Source organism: Quercus suber, unplaced genomic scaffold (genome assembly GCF_002906115.3).
Source record: "Quercus suber isolate HL8 unplaced genomic scaffold, Cork oak 2.0 scaffold_253, whole genome shotgun sequence".
Taxonomy (NCBI): Eukaryota; Viridiplantae; Streptophyta; class Magnoliopsida; order Fagales; family Fagaceae; genus Quercus; species Quercus suber.
In genome coordinates this window covers 58,335-79,906 of record NW_027069709.1, presented here as the reverse complement: position 1 = coordinate 79,906, position 21,572 = coordinate 58,335, and the positions used below count along the sequence as shown (strand labels likewise).

General features: G+C 35.8%; 1 pseudogene; it reads left to right on the top strand.

The window, feature by feature from the left end:
* The first annotated feature begins 9,725 nt into the window (after positions 1 to 9,725).
* LOC112040793 (putative pentatricopeptide repeat-containing protein At3g25060, mitochondrial) lies at positions 9,726 to 20,893 on the top strand (annotated as a pseudogene).
* The last annotated feature ends 679 nt before the right edge of the window (positions 20,894 to 21,572 follow it).

Here is a 21,572-nt window from a genome sequence, read left to right as displayed (position 1 = left end):
GTGGTAGCTTTTTGAAGAATCTGCAAGGTTAATAATTCTGATTTTTGTGTAAGTCACCATATTTCTCTCTCTCTTACAGAACTTGTTTGTAGCTTTTTTTTATTTCTTTTTTCTCGTTAAATTCATTGACATATGCTTGCATTTTTTTTTTTTTTTAAATAATCTGTGACAAAGGGCCATTTGAGTTCAGTAATTTGTGATTCTTGTTTTGTCTAGTTGCTGGATAGTGCATAAGATGAAAGTTATTGGACTTTGTTTTTTTTTTTTTTGATAAATAACGTAAGAATATTATTAATAATAGAAAAAGTGCCAAACCGAGTACATTGGGGATGTACTATGGGGGCACAAATCATAAAACAAAAGTACAACGGTCAAGAAAAATAGAAAAAGAAGGACAAGAAAAATGAGAAAAGACCACACTCCAATCAAAGAGAGTGTGCAAGAAAAAAGACTTAATCTCTAGCAAAGATCTTTCACTACCCTCAAAGCTTCTAGCATTCCTTTCACGCCATATGCACCAAATCAAACAATGAGGCACTAATCTCCAAACATCAAAATGACGATGTCGTGCAAATTTTCCTTGCCAAGCCTCAAACAACTCAAGAACATGATGAGGCATAACCCATTGGATACCAAACAAGGAGAAAACCAAAGACCACAACTCCCAAGCTACGGGGCAATGAAGAAGAAGATGATCTACCGACTCCCCACATCTTTTACACATATAGCACCAGTCAAGCACTATCACACGTCTTTTGCGAAGGTTGTCAGTAGTTAAAATCTTACCTAAGGCAGCAGACCAAGAAAAGAAAGCCACCCTTGGAGGAACCTTCGATCGCCATATCATTTTCCAAGGGAATGAAACAGAAGCAGGGGGGTAGAAGGTACTATAATATCCTCTAACCTCAAAACCTCTATTCCTTGCAGGCTTCCAACAAACTTTATCGGGGCCAAAACCCCGTACTGTCGAAGAATATACCAACCTCATAAACTGATCAAAGACATCTTCTTCCCAATCTTGTGGTGGACGACGAAATTGCACATTCCAGTGAAATCTCCCAGCAGACCCACCCATAACTTCAGCCACCGAGGAATCCTTTGACCTACTAAGACAATAAAGTTCAGGAAAAGCCTCTTGGAGAGTACACTCCCCACACCACACATGCTTCCAAAATTTCACTCTAGTACCATCCCCCACATCATAAACAAGGAGCTTAGAGAAGTTCAACCAGCCACTTCTAATGTATCTCCACAGGCTGACCCCATAAGGACTTGTCACCTTTTTCGTACACCAACCTCCCCAAATATTCCCATATTTTACCTGTATAACCCTCCTCCATAAAGTATCAGTCTCCATGCCATACCTCCACAACCATTTTCCTAGCAAGGCAGAATTAAAGCTTCCCAAACGTCTTATACCCAACCCCCCAACCTGCACCGGCTTACAAATCTTGGCCCATTTAACTAGATGAATTTTAGGTTCACCACCAATCCCATTCCACAGGAAATCTCTCTGTAATTTCTCCATACGCTTAGCCACCTTACCCGGTAAAGGAAAAAGAGAAAGGAAGTAAGTAGGTAAGGACGAGAGAGAGCTTTTAATAAGTGTCACTTTACCCCCTTTAGATAAATACAGTCTCTTCCAACCTGCTAATCTCCTCTCCATTCTCTCTAGGATAGGATTCCAAATAGTTAAATCCTTAAACTTAGCGCCTAATGGAAGGCCCAAATACTTCAAAGGCAAAGAAGACTGCCCACACCCCAACAGACCCACCAAATCCTCCAAATTATGCACCCCACCAACAGGAACCAACTCAGATTTCCCCAAATTAATATTGGACTTTGTTGGGGAGGAGAAATTGTCAAATTGCTAGCAGGTGAGAAGAAATGTGCAATTAATTGTGTGCTCATTATTTTTGTTCAATAATGTTGGAGAGTAAACTTAGAACTTTCGTATCTCTATTTGTAGTACTTTCTACAATTTTCCATAAAAGAATACAATAGATGATGGCCACATAAAATCAAACGGCAAGAAAAACATTGGTCCCTTTTTCCCGTAGAGGCTGCCTTCTCTTAGGGTCTATATAAATAAATTAATTAATTAGAAAAAGGGCATTTGATCATTTTTTCCCTTCACTGCATCTACCCTTTTGAAATCTGAAAAATTGAGTTAACCATTAGTTCAGTTTTATTGTTGTTAATCTTTGAGGCTATGATGAATTTTGTTGATTTAGTTCAGTTTGGATTATTAGAAAGCAGTGGAAATTTTGCTCTTTGGTTTTTTGATTTTGTATTGAGTTTGTAATAGTTGAATTAGGCTCTTTTTATTGGAGGGCTTTTTGTTTTTTGGGATCCTAATATAAGAAACTTAAAGGTCATTATTTTTTGTTTCATTTAAACAATTTGATTTTAAAATTGAAATTTTTGTCCAGAATTCCTGTTGGGTGTTTGTGGCAATTGAGCTCTAGTTGAGTTTTTTTTTATTTATTTCTGTACTTAAAATATTTGTATTTTATGGATTATCTTTTATTAATTGAATATCTTTAAATTTTTTTATTTTTTATTTTTATTGTTGGTCAGATCATCTTTATTGATGTACTCAGCACAAAATTTATTCTTGTATGTGACTATTTCTCTGTATGGCTATAAGGAAACTTGAGGAAATAGTAATGTAAAAAGGGTACAAAACTTGAGGAAACTTGAATTCTACCTTGTTTTGATGTTTCGTTTTAGGGAATTATAATGCTTTACTAATACGGGCTGAAATAGTGGTGTCAGACTTTAGTTCTTGAGTTCTCAACTTTCTGGGTTCCCTTTGAAACATATAAATTTTGTTTTCTTATCCTATATTTTTCATACAAACTTGACAAGTGAGAAAATGCTGGGGTTTGTGCTTTTATATGGTTTTGTTTTCAGAACGCATGGCTCAAGCAAGCTAGTTTTGTTCTGATTTGCTAGAAATTTTTTTCCTTTATATAAAATGCATTTTTTTTCCCAAAAAAATAGGAGGAGCTTATTGTGGTTATGATGTTTTGTATATATGTTTTTTGAGGGTACCAGTTGGAGCTATGCTAGAAAGTTTTGGAGGAGAATGTAATTGCTTATTTGGGGACAGGTTGTGGGGTGACCACATGGCTTCTTTATCTTACAATTGGGGTCTCCTTTGTTAATTGATCATTGATATTAGGGAAAGAAATAAGAAAAATTGTAATAGTGAAGTGAGGCCTAGTAGAACTAGAAGTTGTAATTGGGAATTTTATCCTGGAAGACTAATAACATCTGTTGATCCTTGTTAGTAACCTAGTGATTTCTAGTGGGGATTGATAGGAATTGTAGGAGAATATAGGAAAATTGACTTAATTCATGGTAGTCACCCTCCATAAAAAAAATATTAGAAGAGAGGAAATACACTAAGCAATTAATTGGTTTATATGTTTCTCAAAAAAAAAAAAAAAATCAATTGGTTTATTCTTCAACATCTACCGTTGAATTACAATTATGTATTTATAGGAGATTAGCTCTAATCTCATTGACTCACTTGGCATAAGATAATTAGCTAGTTAATTTAACAAGTGCTCTAAGAATTAATCCACGTGTTAAATGAGTTACATGTGGTCAAAGAATTAATCCACATGTTAAATGAGTCACATGTCCTAACTAACTCATCATAATCTCAACTAACTAACTAAATGGATTTCAACAATTTTTATCCTATTTCTAACAATCCCATGCTTAAAGAAAAGGTTTAACAAGTTGTAGAAGAATAACCTTTCCTTTACTTGCATTGCTGCCTCCATGACTTTTTAAGTTAATGGTATCTCATTCACTTCTTAGCATGGTTTTAAAAACTAGTACTATCAAAGAACTGTTTTTCGTCCTAGTTCCCTGTTTTTTTCCAATTTTTGACATGTTTTATACTGGTTTTAGGGGTTTTTACCCGACCAAATTGGTGCCTGATTCCCAATTTCACCAGTCGGTCCAATTTTAAAAACTATGCTTCCTAGTCTTCTGTCAATAAATTTATATGAAATAATTATTTTTATTTTTATTTGAGTGGAAAGGTCTGATTTTATACACTTGTGGAAAAGATTACATGTATAAATATACCTTTCTTCTACTACCACATTATTTGCCCCAACTTATACCACAACTTGGAATTTGGCAATTATGAGTTTGGACAATCACTTTCACATACTCACCACTTTTTCTCTAGTACTTTGGTCAACCCCTTCAGAGTTGTAGCAAAAATTGAGGTATTAAAGTTGTGTCTTTAAACTTTCTCATAAATATAACATTGGAATACTAGTTGTTAAACCTTTTTTTTTTTTTTAAACAGAAATACTTAGAATACTAGTTGTTAAACTGGTATACCCTGCTCCATACCATAGCATTACAGCCCTTCTTTGTGACATGCCACAAACTGAAACTACCTATATTCTTCTTTCATTAGCCCCACCATATTAGGACCACCTATTGGGTTTTCGCAGATGGCCTAGCATATTTAAGATTATATATATTATGTATAATCTTAAATATGTATATTTTTTTTCCAAAATTTTGAAGGACAATACTTTTAACAGTTATCAAATATTTATTATAAACAAATTGATGTATTTTCTGTTTAACTTTCTTGTTGATCAAATTTTCCAAAGTCTGCATAGTATCCTACAACGTACTTACCATTGGTTGATTTCATATGCATGTCACTTTACTGAAGAAGATGAAGTGGTTTTGGCTGAGTCAATGTGCATTTTTCTAATTCAATCTTTGTAATTAGATGCAAGTCCATTTCTAGACCCACTTTTGTCCAATAACTTGTGTTGATGTTTTCTGTTGGTTTGCAATAGGGAGGACTGAAATCAAAGCATTTATCAGTGTTGCTGGCGAGGATGATTGAATTGATAGGACGCAAGGAAAGCGTTGTCATTGATTATGAACTTTATACTTCTCCCTCTGTAATCTAATTAGTATACTTCAAATCTGTTGAAATGGACCATGCTAAATGTACTGTGATGTAGTTTGTATTTTTCTTCTGTTTGCTGTCAAATGCATGCTAATTGTTTCTCCAAATAATAATAATAATAATAATAATAATGCTGTAATCACATGAAAGTATTGTATAATCTACCTTTTCCAAACCTTCACCACATTGATTGCATGAAGGAGAAAGTTGGTAAGAAAAGGCTTTTACTTATTTAGAACAGTTTACTGGCATTGGTATTATCTGTTATTTGATTTCCTTTTTAGTAAGGACAATGGGAGATTCATTCTAATCAGCGACGATATTATGTCACAAAACTTTGGAGTGTTGAAAGCTCACGCTGAACGCAATCTAACAGGAATCTAGCCATGAAGGCTGGTCGGTTGACTTGACTGCTTACGGAATAATTAAAAAAAAAATGTTTGAAGCAATGTTATACTTTTTATATTAAGAAGGAAAAGACCACAAGGTTTAATATATTTTGTAAATAGCAAATTGTGATTGTAACACCACTTTTATATGGACTTGGCACTTACATAGTTACACTATCATTATTTTGCACCAATCTTACAATAGGTCATATTAGTATGTATGAAAAAAGTAGGGCCCATAAACTTATTGTTTTGTAAAAACAAAAACCAATCATCATATTCCAAGCTTTACTCAATTGGAATAAATATAGATAGATCATTTCTTTTAACTTTTTATTTATAGTTTTATTGCCTTGGAATTGCTGCACCCATGAACCACGTAACAAATTTCAGAACAAATACATTTTTTGACTCTGAGAGTTTGACGGTGCATTTGTCATTCATTCAATTCATTTGTGGTTTGTCAAATGTTTTCACTTATTTTTACCATTCTTTGAACAAATGAAAAAATTATTTGGTCCTCCTAATGGACCACGTCACTTTTCCACCATTCTACTAAAAGACTCCCACTTGTTTAAAATTCTTGAACTAGTAATCAGTTTCTGTTTAAAAAAATTTTCTGACTCAACAATTTTAAATAGATAGGAATTTTTTAGTAGAATAATAGACCACATTAGTTGTCTACCATGAGGACCTATTTGTCAAACAAATGAGCTTGGAGTCAGAACGGAAACACATTTAGACTAGTAAGGCCATTCTCTTTTGTAAAGTTGTGATTTACAACTGTGTTTTATGTTGGATTTATTCCATGACAAAAAGTGTTGTAATTGCTTTAATTTTGTTTACTGTATTTTGTGAGATTTTATTGTATTGGGTTTAATATCAAGTTGGTGAAGACTCAAACTTAATTGAGGATCAAGTGGATTTCGCGAGAAGCTCGCGAGAAGCTAACCCACGAAGTAGCCACATGAGAAGCACATGACTGGAAACTAAAGAGTCGTGCCAGGCTGTCTATTTCACGAGTGTCTCGCAAGTAAGGCCTTCCCGTGAGATAGTCGCGAAACATTCTGCCTAGGAGATTTTTAAGTGTGACTTTCTTACCCTTCACCCATGCTATGTATACTCTCATTACCCACAAATGTAAAGGAGGCCATTCAGATAGAAAAACCCTAAATAGGTTTTCTTCAACACACACACCCATCTTTTAGAGAGAGAGAGCTACACATCCTTAGTGAGAAATCATTCTAGCCTCTTCTCCTTCCCTCTCCCATTGTCATACTTTGAGAGGAGATTTGTACCCAAACACAACTCACACCTATACAGAGTATAGAGAGTGTTTTGGAGCTTGAGAAGCTTTGGGGATTTGCCAAAAGAAGCCGGTGAGGCTTGGCGGATGCAATCTGGCGTATTGCGAGATTCAGAAAGCTAGACAAGACACGGTTCCGAGAAGCCTTGTTGAAGTAAGAGCTTGGAGGGCTTAGGTACATTGGGTAGATTAGGCTTGGAGGGTCTCTTGCTATTCGTGTATCCCAACTTATTGTCTAGTGGATCGATTTACTGCTTAGAGGGCGGCAGAGAGGTTTTTCGCCGAGTTCTTTAGTTTCCTCTTCGATAACACATCGCTGTGTTATCTACTGGTTGCATCTCTCTTCCCTTACTCTTGTACTTTACTTTTATTGTTTGTTATTCATGTTTATGCACTAAAGTAGTTATCAATTTATTGTGCTTCATTTACTCTTGTTTTACACTTAGATAAATTAGAGTAAAAGCAATCTAGCCGTAATTTTTAATTAGGGGTCTAAACAAGCTCTTGTGTTTTAACACATTTTCGAGCTTTCTTCTTTTCTTTTTCCCCCCTTTAAAATGTATATTATATATATATATATATAAATATATAATAAAAAATTAGTAGGTTAGATTTCGTACTCCCCTCTTAAGGATTTATTTACTTACTAGCCTCATCACTTGCGCTCAACACATGTGATGAGGCTTTTTTTTTTTTTTTGAGTTTAATATAATTTTTCAATTTGAATTTATCCATTGTTAGTGAGGTTACACAGAAAATGATTGTTATAAAACTAAAATTTAGAATTTAAAACAAAGTTATCTATTGGGTTTAGTGTGTGCTAGTTTTTAGGGGAAAAAAATGTATTAAACCTACGTGAGATATGTTTAGACAGAGAGTATGCTAAAATTTAGGAAAATAATTTCTCTAGTAGTTCTCTTTTTGTTTTTGAATTTTGTTGAATTATAATTTTAACCATATTTTTTATTTTTTAACAATAAGAATTATCTAATTAGATTATGGGTATTTTTGACATTTTATGAAGTCATAACTAATTTTTTAAATCCTTTTTATATATAGAAATGCATAGAGATTATAGCCCTCTTAAAAAGTACTGTATTTAGGAAAAATTTGAATTTAGACCCTAGAGTTTAGGGTTGTAACAAATTCAATTTCAAAAATTACAATTTAAAGCCGAAGTATTAAAAAGTAGTAAATTATAAAATCTTAATAAAGTTTCAAAAGTAAAAAAAATTAAGACATGGGCCTTCTTCGACTTTTACTTGGAGAGGCCAATCACACCAAATTGTTTGTCAAGAAAATTTATCATGTGTGTTGTATAATGATGAAGCCGAGTCTTGTAATCACCTATTTTGGGACTGTTACTTTGGTCAAGTTGTTTGGCTTTCACATCACCATAAAGAGAAACACTAATTTCCTGTCAACATTCACATCACCATAGGAGAAGCATTGCACGTTAGTTGAATTGATGAAGGAAAATGTACAATCAACTTTAATTTAGAAAATTACTATAAAACCCAAACAATATTATTAGTTAGGCAACGTTTCAAACATATTGCATTTCTAGCAATTCGACTATAGAGGAGTCGATTTTATTGTTCATATTGCCTTTTTTTGTGAGCCACGTAGGAAAGAAGTCGACTTCAGTGGAGTCGACTTCCCCGAAAACCCACCAACTCCAAGTCCACACAACTATCATTCCAGGCGAAGAACCCAGGCGAAGCACGAACCCAGGCGAAGCCAGGCGCCGACGAACCCAGGCGAAGAACCCAGCAAACGAACCCAGCAAGACCGACGAGCAAGCGAACGCAGGCGCCGATGAACCTAGCTGCCGATTTCACCAAACCCCGACGAACCCAGGTGCCGATTTCTTCACCAGACCCCGACGAACCCAGCAACACCGACAGCGAAGCACGAAGAACACGCCAATTTCTTCACCAGACCCCGACGAAGCACGAACCCAAGCGCCGATTTCTTCACCAGCGACGAAGCACGAACCCAGGCACCGATTTCTTCACCAGACCCCGACGAACCCAGCAACATCGACGATGAAGCACGAAGAACACGCTCGAGTACGGCGAAGCACGAAGAACACGCTTCTCTGGTTATGAGGTTTCTTTGAATTTCTACACAGGGAAATCGACTTCAGTGAAGTCGACTTCAGTGGAGTCGACTTCTTTGTAAAGAAGTCGACTCCACTGAAGTCGACTTCTTTGTGTAGAAGTCGACTCCATTAAAGTCGACTTCTTTCCTACGTGGCTCACAAAAAAAGGCAATATGAACAGTAAAATTAAGGGTCATCAAATAGCCCACGACCTACAGCCCGACCCAAAACCCGCCGGCCCACAGGGCTAATGGGCAGCCCAGCTCGTTGTTTTTTAGGCCCATGGGTAGCCCACTAGCCCAGTGGGTCAGGCCGTGGGCTAGTTTTTATTCCCATGGGTACCCGGTGGACTAGCCCAATAGCCCAACCCGTTGCCCAGCTCGTTGGCCTAACCCTTTGGCCCAGCCCAATAACTCATAATTCATAACAAAAATATGTAGGAAATGTATAAAGGATTGATCTTGAGATATTATAGAAGAATTTCTTAAGAGAACTCCCTCAACCACTAAGATACTCAAAGTAATTGTGCTAAACTTAGTTTACTAAATATATATTTTTCTAGTAGTCTAACAAATTTGAATTAACCATTTGACATTTTTTTATTAAGATAAAAATAAAAAAAATATTTAAAGCCTTAATAAAAAAATTTAAATAGGTTTCCATCAACAAAAAAAAAAAAAAAAAAAGATTTGATTGTAAAAAAATTTGTAATTAAGTATTAAATTCTTTAATTCTTTCCTTTAAAAAAATGGATTGATTATTCCCTTATAAAAAATTGATTCTTTCCTTATAAAAATAATAAAATAATATGCTAACACAAGTCTATGGGTAACCCATTAGGTCCAACCACATAGCCCAGCTCGCTAAAGAAAAAATGGGCATTACCCATGGGCAGGGTTATGGGTTGAGATTTTCTCTTTCGGCCCAGCCCGACCCGGCCCGTTAATTAGTTAATAGCCCATTATGCCCAACCCATTGTGCCTATGGGCCAAGTAAAAATGGACTAGGCCGGCCCGACCTGGCCCATTGACGACCCTTAAGTAAAATCGACTACTCTATAGTCGAATTGTTAGAAATGCAATATATTTGAAACGTTGCCTAACTAATAATATTGTTTGAGTTTTGTAGTTATTTTCTAAAAAATCCCCAACTTTTATGCTCCAAAACATGGTGTCACATTTCTGTTGTTCGTTTTGCTAACAGCTATAAACTAACTCTACAGTTACAACATACGATTCATTTGCTTCCATGCCCAAAGCGTCTTATACCTCTCCTCTTACCCTGTAAGTAAAGCACCCATTTGCCAAAACCCATGCACTCATGTTCTTGATCAGTCTCTTCAAGCACGGAAGCTCCAATGGTGGACTCATCGCGTTCTATGTAAATCTGGGCAACATGGAAACTGCCCGAAAAGTGTTTGATGTATTGCCTCAAAGAGGCATAGATGCATGGAATGCCATGATCATTGTGCATTCGCGTAAAGAGTACCCAGTTGGAGTTCCATGTCTCTATCATAGGATAATCTTTGGACGGTGTAAGACCTGACAGCTCAACTTTCACTGTGGCCCTCAAATTTTTACGGTTTTAACTAACTTTTTTTCTACTCATGCCATTTGTTCTGGTATGTGCGGGATGTGAAGAAAATTTATAGTAGAGGCTTTGGGTTTGTGACCTTTGCAAATAATTCTTCAGCTGCCTGGGTTGCCTGACGCAAAAATTTAATACAAGGTCAAGTGGTATCCTTTACTAGTTCTTTGGGCTTTGCCCATATGTTTTGGCGTCTTATGAAACCAATATCATGATGCATTTTTGCTTCTGGTTGAAAGAAAAACTTGTCATGGAGGGTTTGGTTTTATAGCATTTTCTGATGAAATTTAAGCCCAATACGCATCTCAGAAAGTGCATAGGATGTTTGGGCAGAAGGTGTGTTGCTAATACTGCTGGTAATTTCAGCTATGCATCTGGGTCAGTTCTCATCTCCAATTAGGTGGAGCCAGGAATGTTCTTTGCTTTGTGTGTGTATGTGTGTGTTGGAAGGGTGGTGGGGAATATAATACCATTTTTTTCCTTATTGGTAGGTTACTCACACACCTTGTGGATCTTGAATCCACAACTTCCCCTCCACCTTATTCTAACTAGGTGAGGAAGTGCCATTCAACTCGGAGCTTGTTGATGTTGATCTACTGGTTTATGTATATACAGAAGCCAATCAGTATAGAAAGGAAAGAAGTTAAATTTTGTGCATTAAACAGACTTTCATAGCTCATTTATTATGTAAAGTTGTCAACCCTGATGATCACATTAAAAAATTAAGGAAATGAAAAGGAACATTTAAATTTCCCAGTCTAAACTAAACTTAAAAAATGGTTGATATTTAGAATTTGTTCTGATAAATTCTTGACATATATATATCTTGATTTACTGTTAGGTTTCATGAATTTATTCCACTTTTTAACAGCAATCATTGATTGGTATTGGTAATGTTTCAGAATTGCTTTCTCAATAGACTTCCACTTACAGGATTCAACACCGTTAATGCACGATGGTGATGTTTATATTAATTTTCTTGAATCTTTACACTTTTAAAACTAAATTACCATTTTTGATAATATGACGAACTCCTTCTATGATCTTAACCCTCTAAAAGTGCAGGTATTGGGTTCTATTTTCAACCTGTGGGAGAAGAGGGGAATCGCTACCCCATTGTCCCTTAGTCACATTTTTTATTTTAAAATAAGTAAGAGAGAGTTGATAGCACATTTGAGCCTGGAATCTAAGAGGGTCAGGATTAGCATTTTGGGTTTGGGTGAAGTTTCGAAAACATGGCTGATCTAGTCTACCGACACCATGTTCTGTGAAAATGGCACTTGTATTGTGATAGTTGTAAATACTTCTCCACAATCCTTATACCAACTTGCTGTATTTGATTGCAACTCTTGAATTGACTTAAGAAAGACAACTTGTGATTGAAGACTCATCATAGTTCTAGTAGTGGAAGCAGAATCTTAGAAATCAACTGGCCTAATTGGCTAGTCCCAGTTGGTTGGAATTTGAAATAAAAAGAAAGAAGTAGTCTGGCTTAATTAATCTAGTGAAAGCTTTCGTAAATTCCTGTTGCGTTTTTCTTTGTGCAATCTTTGTTGGGTTTGAATTTCACTTTAATTTGAAGAAAACTCTATTATTCTAATCGAACAGGTGAAGTATACAGGAACTATACTGGATGGAATGTCATTACATTGAAGATAATAATAAAACAACTTGTTCTCATTTTATTATTGGTGCACTAGTTTTTTTTTTTTTTATCAATTCTGTTTCTTGCAGATTGTATTAGAGAATGCAGCTCCTATTGTGAATGATATGGTGGCTGCAGATCCCTCTTCCACTGTGGTGCATCCTTTGAGAAAGAAACAAAATTATCTTCATTTACAGTTTCAAATCAGCTAAGTTTTAAATGGTAGCATGCATTCCTTTTTGTTTTTTTTTGAAAAGTTTGAATTTCTTCCATGTGTCCTGCTTATTTAAAAAGGAATCAGAATGCTTCTCATTTAGCTTGTTGGTACCAGTACTGCATTTAAGCTTTATGTCTTCACCCTCACACGTGACTTTTTTGCTGCCTGACTCTTATTCTCATTCTTCGTCACTTCTTCTATTAGTACTAGTCTACTAGATTACGTATACGAAAGCAATAGAGTGAACCTATCAAAAACACACAAGCAATAGCATGAAGAAGGCATGGTTAAACTCGTAGTTCATTGCAGTACTAGAAAATTCTATTCTCGCTGATGTCCTAATGAATCCATACTTACCAGATGTGGACACTCTCCTCAGCCAAATTAGTCACCACCATGGACATCTTTTACCTCGACTTGAATGGCACTACCTATGGTATTTTTTTTTCTCCCTCCTTTCTTTCATTCTTTCACATTCTTTTATGAATTTTCACTTGCATAGAGTTATTTGTATAAACCTTGGAAGTTTTGCTTGTGTTATGATTTTTTTTTTGGAGAAGAGCTTGTGTTAAGGTTAATTGACTACAATGTACACATTGTACATTAAAAAACACAAATTTAGAATTTAAAGTCAACAAAGAAGGAGAACTGGTATTTGCTAGATAAATCAAACTATGCAAGTGTCTGCAAAGATCAGTCTGAATAATTGACCATTTATTCTGGACTGATTGGAGTTAGAGAATCGAAGTCAGAACATACCCAAATAAAACTGAAGTAAAAATAAATAAATAAAAATGTGCGAGGCAGCATTTCTATACCCAGAAAAAGCAAAAGATTCTTAACTGAATGGAGTTAGCATGGGGATGAAGGAAGTTGTAATGGGAGAGTGATGTCATCACATGCTACATCATTAGTTGAAAACAAAATCTAGTTGGCGGAAAATTCTAACATTAAAATGATTGGTTTTAATGTTTCATGATTGAGTGAAAAAAAAAGGAAAAGATTTCTTACTATGCTTTCTCTTTATTTGCGATTTTTGTTTCAGTGAAATTTTTTTTCCTGTTCTCCAATCCTAAAAAAAAAAAACCACATGCACACACAGAATTTCGTATATACCTAAATGGAAGTTAAGCTTTATTTTAGAATTATAATTAAATGATTCAGTTCACCATTTTTAATGGTTTAAGTTTTTGGGATAATTGGGAATCATTGAAGAAATGAAGAAATGAAAAGAATCATTGAGTGCAAAGGTTTTTGATTGCTTAGTTATTGGAAGTTAGAATTTGATTGACATATACTTCTTTATGTGAAATTTCTTTTTATTTTTATTTTTTTCATAATTTACTATACCTATCGGTAATATTTTGTTATCTTCTGGAATTGAAACTGAACTTTGTAGAGCAGAATTGGAGATCCTAATTAACATTTTGTGTTTGGTTTCTATGTATCCCAATGAATTTGACGTGAACTTTAATAGTATATTCTGCGAATCCAGGTAAAACAATGTTAAATAAATGGAAGATTACAGAATTTGATTTGCAAACTAAAATCTAGGTTTGAAGAACCAAAATTAGTCCAGTTTGCACAATAACATGTTTGTGTTTGAGTGTGAGTAGGAGTGTTTTTTTTTTTTCTCTAATGATAAATAGGATTATATTTTAAACCTATGGCTCGATTGGATTTTAGTTAGGCGGGACCAAACCCAATTATTCAAGAATAAAAGACTTTCTAGTTGTACTAATTGGAACCCATGGGTAAGTAGGAGGTAGTTTGCAGCAAAAGGATGAGAAGAATACTTTGTTAAATAATGTGATGTAACACAACTACGGTTAGTGCATGTGTTTAGCATATTTCTTTGAATGGGATTGACTGAATGAAATATATTAATTCTTTTCCACAAATTCTTATGTTTTTAGGTAAGATGTACCTATTAGTATGGTTTCATTTGTTTTAGAAAATGATTTGAGATCTGCAAAAAAGTTGAAATTCGGTGCTTGCTAATGCCATTGAGAGCAAATGTGGTGCTAGAGGTTGGTGGTGACCCAACACACGCAACAACTTGGCCTTTTGTCAATGTAGATCTTATTCATCGAGAAAATATTGAGTCACCTTGACCTTAAACATATACAACCTTGTTTCAATTGTATTATGGTGGTAACCATAGAGTTTTAGAAATGGTCTATCATTCATGTGATTTCTTTTTGTATTTTTATCATAAATTATTTAGAACTTGGTTTTGTTTTTTTTTAAGCAGAAATTATTTAGAATTTGTGACAATAAACTTTTGGCCTCATGTATAATATATGTTCAATATATTGTAATTGATTATATTATCTTCTCTACATATTTAAGTTCTAAAGCATTGTATTTCATCTTTTGGTATTCTTCCAATCTAAAAACTCTTCGCCTTCCTTAATTGTGATCACAACAATGATACCAATTGTTGTTATTTGGGGCTAGCTAAAACGCATTTACTCAAGAAATAATATAAAATATCCACACAAAACAACAATATTTAATGTAGTTTGACCAATCCAAACCTACGTCTACTAGCAATGCTTACCAAATTCACTATCAACGATATGAGTGACATTGAAACTGCCTGAAAAGTGTTTGATGTATTAGCTCAAAGAGGCATAGATGCATGGAATGCCATGATCATTGCATATTCGCAAAAAGCACCTAGTTGAAGTTTTACATCTATATTGTTAGATGATCTTGGATGGTGTTACTTAGATCCGATAGCTCGACTTTCACGGTTGCCCTCAAGGCATGCATGAGCTTGGCAGATTTGAAAACAGGGGAGGAAATTTAGTGTCGAGTGAGGCATTGTGGGTTTGAGTTTGATGCGTGTGTTGGGTCTTCTGTTTTCAATTTGTATGCAAAGTGTGGGAAGATGGATGAAGCAACCATGGTGTTTGATAGGATGCCAAGAAAGCATCTTGTTTGTTGGACAACGATGATAAGTGGGTTTGCACAGGGTGTGCAGCCAATGGAAGCGGTTGATATGTATAGGCAAATCCTAAAGGAGGGAATGGAAGGAGATGGGGTTGTGATGGTTGAGTTGATACAGGCTTCTGCAAATCTTGGGAACTTAAAATTAGGTCTTTCTGTTCATGTTTTTTTTTTTTTTTGATAGGTAATGTGAGTATTATTATTGATGAAATAATAAAAAAGAAACATACATTGTGTTCATGAGGTTGAACACAAAAAAGTTACTAGCAGAAAACAAAGAGAAGAAATCAAGAGACTAAACTAAGAGAAGAAAAAAACTGTAGGAGAGAAGAACAATCTATAAAACCCCAACACTGAGACCAATCAAAAAGACTATGCTAGCACAAGCATTTAAACTCAACCAATGACTTCTCGCAGAATCTTCAAAGGAAAGATGATTACGTTCCATCCAAATAGTCCACATCAAACAACCTGGAATTAAATTCCAAATATCTTAATTATGTTTCCCAAGCCAATAACTCCAACAAAATAATAATTCCACCATATAGCCAGGCAAGACCCATTGAATATCGAAAGCCTGAAGCATAAAAACCCATAAAGAATGTGCTACATGACAGTGAAGAAGGAGATTATCCACAAATTCCCCACTGCACTGGCACATGCAACACCGATTTTCCAAAGAGCAACCCCTAAGCATGAGATTGTCCAAAGTAAGAATGCAATCATAGGCTGCTATCCACAATAAAAAAAACCACCCTTTTGGAAACCTTTGCTTTCCAAATGCCCTTCCAAGGGAAAATAGAGTTGGGGGCCTCCCTTAACTCATTATAAAAGGAACGAGTATCAAACTTACCACTTCCATTAAGGCCCCAACACAGAGAATCGCTACCTACTCCCCGTGGAAGATGAGCTTGAATAAAATCAAGTAGAGAAAAAGATGCAACAAGCTACCAATCTTGAAAATCCCTATAAAATCTCAAGTTCCAATATCTAACATTTTCCTCCTTTTGTTGACACAACATCAGAGATACAAGCTTCCTTATTTGCCGAAATCACATATAACTCAGGGTAGAGGATTTTAAGGGAATCAACCCCAACCCATCTATCATGCTTGAAGAGGATTCGAGTACCATCATTCATAACAAAAGAAAAATGCTTAGGAAAGCTCTCCCACCCTTCACTAATACTACGCCACAAACCACACCCATGAGCCCTCCTACAAACTCTAGTACTCCAACTCCCTTTACCCTCCCCATATTTAGTGGATATAACCTTCCGCCAAAGATAAGTAACTTCATGCCTGTACCTCCACAACCACTTCCCTAATAAAGCTTGATTAGAGGACACTATATTTCTTATCCCCAATCTACCCATTTCAATAGGTGAGCAAACCTTGTCCCAAGCCACCAAAGGGTATTTGAAACTCCTCTCAGAAGATCCCCATAAAAAGTTTCTTTGGAATCTTTCCAATCTAGCAACCACAACTTTAGGAATAATATATAATGATAAAAAATAAGTTGGAAAACTAGAACGAGTGCTCTTCAATAAAGTGCGCCTACCACCCTTTGACAAATAGAGGCATTTCTATGCCGATAATTTCTTCTCCATCTTCTTTAGAATGGGATTCCAAATAGAAGTTGTCTTAAATGAAGTACCAAGTGGCATCCCCATGTATTTCATAGGCAAACTGCCCACCCTGCAACCAAGGATATTAGCCAAAGCATTCAGATTATTCACCTCCCTAATGGGGATGATCTCACTTTTCCCCACATTAACCTTCAAACTTGTAAAATCTTGAAAACATGACAAGGCCAACCTTATAGAAAGCAATTGCCCCCTAGAAGCATTACAAAATAAAATAGTGTTGTTTGCAAACAACAAATGAGAAATGTGCACACCAATAGAGTTCACATGTCACACATGAAAACCATGAATCAAACCACATTCCTTAGTCTTTCTCAGAATCCTGCTTAAGACCTCTATAATCAAAAGGAAAAGGAGAGGGGATAAAGGATCACCTTGTCTCAAACCCCATGAGCTTCCAAAAAAACCTTCGGGGGATCCATTCACTAGAACTAAAAATTTGACAGAAGTGACACATGCCTTAATCCACCCACTCCATTTCACCCTTAAACCCGTCCTATCCAACAGATAGAACAAGGCATCCCAATTAACATGATCATAGGCTTTTTCATGGGTATTTGATTCGGAAAAACCTTCAAATGGACGCTGTAGTTCAAACTAGCCTTGTGGTTATGTATGCCAAGAATGGACATTTGAAGCTTGCTTGTCGTGTTTTCAAGAAGATGCCTAATAAGGGATGCAGGGTTATGAAAACAGACCAGATTTAGTGTGTCATTTGAGTGCACTTCTAGCATGTTCACAAGTTGGGTTTTCAAAATTGGGTAAATCTACACAAATATATTGTGAGAAGGCTTGATTTTGATCTAGTTTTAGTTACTGCAGTGATTAACATGTATTCAAAATGTGGAGCCCTTTCTTGGGCACGCACTCTGTTTGATCAGATAAATTGCAAAGACTCAATCTCTTGGAATGCAATGATAACCAGCTATGGAATTCATGGGCATGGAAAAGAGGCTCTATCACTCTTCCTAGAGATGACAAAAACAATTCAAATACCAGATCATGCTACTTTTTCTTCCCTTCTCTCAGCCTTCAGTCACTCAGATCTTGTGGAAGAAGGCCAATACTGGTTTAATCACATGGTTAGTGAATATAAGGTCCCTCAAACTGAAAAGCATTATGTTTGTATGGTTGATCTTTTGGCTTGTGCAGGTCAAGTTGAAAAGGCTTGCAAGCTAATAGATTCCATGACTGCTGAATTGGGGCTTGCTGTTTAGGTTGCTCTCCAGGCTGGTTGCTACAAAAATAACATGTTTATTGGAGAGATGGCCGCAAAGAAGGTTCTTGAGTTAAATCCGGATGACTTGGGAATTTATTCTTTAGTCTCAAACTACCATGCAAAGGTGAGGAAGTGGGATGATGTAGCTAGTGTTAGAAAAATCATGAAGAAGATAGGGATGAAGAAAGTGCCAGGGTATAGTGTAGTAGAAGTGAAAGGGAAACTTCATGCTTTTCTTATGGAATATAAGAGCCATTATCAATATGAAATTATGATGCAACTTTTGGATAAGTTGGATCATGAAATGAGAGCTATTGGATATGTCCCAAAGATTGAATTTGTGTTGCATTTGGTTATGTAATCACCGTGGAGGCTTGCTATTGCTTATGGTCTCTTAAACACAGGGCCAGGAACCAAATTATTGATCATAAAGAACCTTAGGGAGTGTGGGGATTACCATGAAGCAACCAAGTTCATTACGAAAATTGTGAACAGAGATATTGTTGTGAGAGATGTGAAGTGATTTCATCACTTCAAAAATGGGATCTGCTCATGTGGTGACTACTGGTGAAGCTGATGTGCATAGATTTCCTTTCCCTTTGCTGGATTTGTCACAGCTTACATGTTGAAATATGAGGGTAATATCTGAAATCTTTTCAAGAAAGTAAGTTCCAAATATTATAATGGCGGAAATGGAAGAGATAAGCAAGCTAACGTCTGAATTGCATACTACAATCTTTAAGGAGTTTATAGATGCAGCTTGATAACCAATACAATGCTTCCAGATGGTCCCATCCAACATATCCATATCCAGCTGGGTTGCTGGCAGAATTTGGGTGATGATATACATTCACCACTTTAGCAATTTCCCCATTATACTCTATACTTCAGCCAAGTTCAAAGAGCTTTTGTCAAAAATTATACACTTTCTTTATTGCTCATGGTAATGCAGATTGTTCGAAAGGATTTATCTATGATTGAAACTCCAAAGAGAAGGACTTGGGGGATTTTTTTTTAATCCAAATGTCTTCCTGCATGCACATCAGCAAGCCTGATTTGCCTCTAACAGCTCCAGTATTTAATCCTTTTGAAACTTTTTTTTTCCATTTCTCTTGCTCCTAGTGTCAAAGGCGACACTTTTTTGTTTCATCTCATAAATCATAATGTGGTGGGTTTTATTTCTGCTGCATGAAAATCCAAAATTTTTTAGGATATTATTTGGTTTGACATTTAAAACATGGATTCTCTGACAAAAGCAAAATTGGGAGTATAAACACAAATTAGGGGGGTTTCATATGTTTCTGGGATACAGTTCACGTCCTCTAGCATCTACTTGAGAATATAGACCATTACAGAGATAGTTCAAAGAGCAGCCCTTTTCCAATTGTATCTAGTAACCCATTTTAGTGCATCAATGATTGTATAATTGATTGTAGTTGCTAATTGAGGTTGTGAGATCTTCAGATGAAAACTTTTTGTATTTTTCTTCCTTGTTCTGAGGAAGAATGCTAGAGTTCTGTGCTTCTGCAAAGGGTACAATTCCCTTCTCCTCTTGTTGTTATGGACTGAAGGATAAGTGAGGAATGGCATATGCTCAAGGTTCTAGACATGTTCATTGAAATTCTGGGCAACATCAAGAAGTTCTTTTGGAACACTTGATGGTTGATTGTTCATACCTTTTGTCATTTCAGGGATGCTAAGGGTTTGTTTTCACTTTTCCTCTACTTTTGTTGTGTTTATTCTGCTGAATAAGATCTTCTGAAGTAACTGTGGCAGCATGGACAGAGGGCTGGGTTGGTGGACTGCAATTTCCTAAATCTGTGAATTACATTTCAAGAACCTCATAAAATTCTTGTGCTTTTCAGTTACCACTTCTATTTCTTTTTCCTAAATCTCTCAACTCACTTTTCAATCACATCCCTATCCTTAATTTCATTATCATCATTCTCAAGAAATAACACTTCATCAAGTTGGTGCTTGATTGAACTAACAAAGATCATTCCTGGATGGGATTTACACACTAAGTAAGATTTTATTTTAGAAAAATGAAACTTATCGTTACCTTAATTTCTTCAAGTCCAAAGTTGGTATTATCTGGAACCTAATAGGTTAGTAGTACAGAACAAAAGCAAACTTAGGTGTCAATGAGCTTAACTATTTATTTTTCATTTTTTTTTTTGGGTTGGGAATAATGAGTGTACATTTTAATACAACAGAAAAACAAGCAGCTTAAGCTGCAGAAAGTAAAATAAAAATAAGAGACGAAGCCGAATCTTATGGCATCCTTTATGAATTCAAAAATAGCTTCTTCATCTTTGAAATTTTGAGCATGGCATCTCTGATTTTCTTCTATATACGTTAGATTTTAGCTAGGTAGGCTACTTTTAGAAGAGTAGGTGTAAAGCCGCTTCCTTGCATGGCTTTGAACTCTGCTTCCCCATGATCAATCCGTCTACATTTATAGAAAATGTAGGTACAAAAAAATGTTCTCTGTATTTTGGAAAATTTTTCATTACACAGTATTTCTGTAATATCCCCTCTAAACTTGGCTGTACTTGGTAGTTGATTTTTTAAAAAGTTATGGTCAACTAAGCTATAAAAGAATGCTTTTGCATTTGAATTTTTTTAAAAAAACCAATCTAGGACTGGAAGAGAATTTTTGATTGCATACTAAGTAAGTACCTTTAAAAATGTCTTTGTAGTATTGAAGTAGTCCAAACAAGAAAATATATTTGTTGATATATTTGGAAATCTTTACACATCTCTAGTGATTCCAACTTGATTCTTTGATCTAGCATGTGGCTCTCAACTTCAAGGCTATGTGGGTAATACAATTGTATAATTTTGACAGTTTTAACTAACTTTTTTTTTTCTACTCGTGCCTTTTGTTCTGGTATGTGCAGGATGTGAAGAAAATTTGTCATAGAGGCTTTGGGTTTGTGACCTTTGCAGATGATTCTTCTCCTGCCTGGGTTGCCTGACATGGTCAAGAGGTATCCTTCACATGTTTGTTGGGCTTTGCCCATAGGTTTTGGCTTCAAATTAATATCATGATGCATTGTGCTTCAAGTTGAAAGAAAAACTTGATATTTGCTGATGAAATTTCAGCCCAATATGCTTCTCAAAAAGTACGTAGGATGCTTGGGCAGGTGTGTTGGTATTACTGCTGGTAATGTCAACTCTGCCTCTGCGTCAGTTCTCATCTCCAAGTAGGTGGAGCCAGGAATTTTCCTTGCTTTGTGTGTGTTGGAAAGAAGGGGGGGGGGGGGGGGGGGGGGGGGGGGTGGGTGTTGGAGGCTATATTTAATTATTGGGTGATGGGCCATCTGTTCTATTTTGTGTTTTTGTTACATATGTCAATGCATGTTAACAGATTATTGTACTTTGTGACATTGGAAATGAAATAATATTTGTTTCATTATCCAAAGCAAGTTCTTTGTTTGACTGGTTTCAACAGCAGACATTGCCATTTGCTTCAGACCATGTGTTGACATAGGCACATGATTTTAGGGCCTTCTTGCTTTATGTGATGGAATGAACATG